This window comes from Asparagus officinalis, chromosome 7 (assembly GCF_001876935.1).
Source record: "Asparagus officinalis chromosome 7, Aspof.V1, whole genome shotgun sequence".
Taxonomy (NCBI): domain Eukaryota; kingdom Viridiplantae; phylum Streptophyta; class Magnoliopsida; order Asparagales; family Asparagaceae; genus Asparagus; species Asparagus officinalis.
The window spans coordinates 51,757,306-51,760,354 of record NC_033800.1 but is presented as its reverse complement, the minus strand read 5'-3'; positions in this window follow the sequence as shown (position 1 = coordinate 51,760,354).

Sequence of the window (3,049 nt, the reverse complement as noted above, 5' to 3'; positions counted from 1 at the left end):
CCCCCCCCCCCACCCAACACACACACACACACACACACACACACACAAAATTTACGAATGAGATTCCTTTTCACTTGCATTCTATCCATTATAGATAATCTAATATCCTTTAACATGGACACTATAGGTTTATATCTTGCAAGTAATATAAAAGAGTTGAATGTTTTAGCCATGTTATTGTCTACAATATCACAATTACTATGCCATTTGAAATGAGACTTACCAAATGTGTGGGGGTCTCTAGCCATGAAGTCTTCATAAGCTTGCTCTGACATTCTCCTTAGCTTGGCAGTTTTAATTGCAAAAATTAACATAGAGGTGGCCTTAACACACTTCTAGAATTGAGTTTGAAGCATCCTCCCACTATGAGTTTTCCTTTAATTAGAATAAATGTGCCTAGCACATGGCCTATGCTTAACTTCTGGCCACACTTCGTGTATAGTAAGAACCAATCCCTGAAATGCACATATAACTAGTCCTTCATAATTAATCACAATGAATCATAAAAGAACAAAACTAAAACAAATGTAGTATTGCACATACCTTTTGTTGATCTGACGTAACTATCCAACCGTTGTTATGATTCATGTTTAGATCCACAGTCAAAAATCTTAGGAACTATTACCATGAGTTCCTTGTCTCCCTCTCAATCACTACCCATGCTATGGGTCATATTTGGTTATTGTCATCCCTCTCAACTGCACAAAGTAATTACCCTCCACAAGCATGTTTTAAAAAACAACTGTCAAGATAAAATAATTTTCTATTAACCAAAGTGAAACCAATCTTCAATGCCTCAAAACAAACATATAATCTAAGGAATGTGCTTGGTCATCTTGGCTCTTCCTTGGCTACCTTGAGAACACAATTAGTTCCCACATTTAACCTCATTAGTTCTTTCATGTAAGGTTTGATCAAACCATATTGTCTTTATATTAATCACTGTACTGCATTTAGAGCTTTCTCCTTCCCCTCCTACATTTTTTCAATGTCACACTAATTTGAAAATTTTCATAAATGTTAGTTAAAGTGTTGTTTGGCTTCATCTTTGGATCCCTCAAAATTTTATCAAGATGAGCATGTATTCATCATTTATTTATTTTATTTGTCAAACACTATCATCATTACAACCTGGACGGGCAGTCATCTCCCAAAAGTAAAGTGAATAGCCAAGGTGGATTCTCTTCTTGTCATTCTTCATGTACACTAGATCATAGTGCTTTTGAATAGAATAATTTAGAATAGCCTCCTTTTAACACATGCCTAGAAGTAAACTTCAACCTTGAAAAAGAAAATAAACACAAATAATTAGTAGAGGATTGATATATAATTACAAAAAGAAACAATATGAAACAATAAGGGCAGTGCATACCTGGCTCAAAATACTCTAGGAAAGATAAACCCTAATTCTATCAAATCTAACAAAAAGCACCAAATTTTAGGTTTATCTTTCATTTAACTCAAGCTAAATACCTAATTAACTTTTCCCCTTTAAAACCACCAAAAGATCTCATAAGTAGAAAGAGAATCAAACCTTCACATCAGCTTCAAGCCGCACCACTGTCGTCCTCCAAAGATGGCCTCCTGTATTAACTAAGGGTAACCATCACAAAGAATCCCTGCGATCTATCTCCTTTAACTGCCTCCTCCGTAGTTTCTCTCACACTCTCTCATTCAAATTCTTGAAAAAAAAGAGGGGAACATTTGAATCAATTAGAATGTCTTAAAGTAGGTTTGCCTAATTAAAATACCTTATTGATAATTAGGATGGAATTAAAATACTAATCTAGGTATTTAACCATCAGTAATGTGTGGAAACCCTGTATAATTTAAAGTTATTTGGAATTACCTCCTAGTATTTTACACTTCCAATGTTATCCTTGTTCTTCTTCTCTATTCTATCCATATTTTCTCCCCTTCTCAACCCATATCGGCCTCCCCCTTCAGCATCACCATTTGATCGTTGCTCCACCACCTTACCCACCCAATCAATCTAACCAATCACGTTCCCTTCTATACCTATTCGGTTTTCCACTAAAATGTTAAATTTATTAGAAAGAATGATTCTAGACAATTAATTATAAAATCCCATCATTTGGGTCTCTACCAATTATTCAAAATTCAAATATTAAAAATCCAAATCAAAATTATAAAATCAAAATATTTAAAATCTCTACCCATTGCCTTCCTCTCTAATTTTATGTCATTATATCACTATAGAATTACTATAGATTATCCATCCATCCATCCAAAACAATATTCAAGAAATAAGAACCAAGAACTACTATAGCTTCCATCAATTAATGGTCAACAACATGCAATCCCTCTCTTTTCCAAGCCCTAACCCTAATCTCTACCCCGAAAACAATCATCCAAAGGCTTCGACCACCACAACCACTAGACCTAAGCCACCCTAAAAAAATCCCACAACCACTCCTTCCTTCAACCTACGCCAACCTTATACACATTTTCATATGTGTTTATATCTTGCTGTATTGTTTTTAATGTTGGTGATGATACAATCCACAGTGGCTTCAAATTTTTGACACCGAGTGGAAGTGGGTATCATTTATCAGTTTGTTGCCAGCGGAGGAGGTATGTATTGATTAGTGGTCGATATTGAATTTTTTTTTGTAGATATACCCGTTTTAAGATTATTTATTGTGATTTAATTTTATAATTTAAAGTTAATTGGAGGGTGAGAGATGCGTAGATGGAAGAGAAGAGAGAAAGACAATGGTAAGTTTGACATATTTGAAAGTAAAATGACGTATAGTGGTGAAGGAAAGTTTTTTTTTTAAAAAATAAGGGGGTAAAACCCCGTAAATTTGAAAATATTATTGAGAATAATGATAAATGAGTTTTAATATGGTTGATGGTCATTCTGGGATGAATGAACCGGATTGTAAAGTGTGTTATCTCTCTCTCTCTCTCTACTCTCTCTCTATATATATATATATATTATATATATATATATATATATATTAATATATATATATATCATATATATATATATACTATATATATCATTTATATATAACAGTTTGAT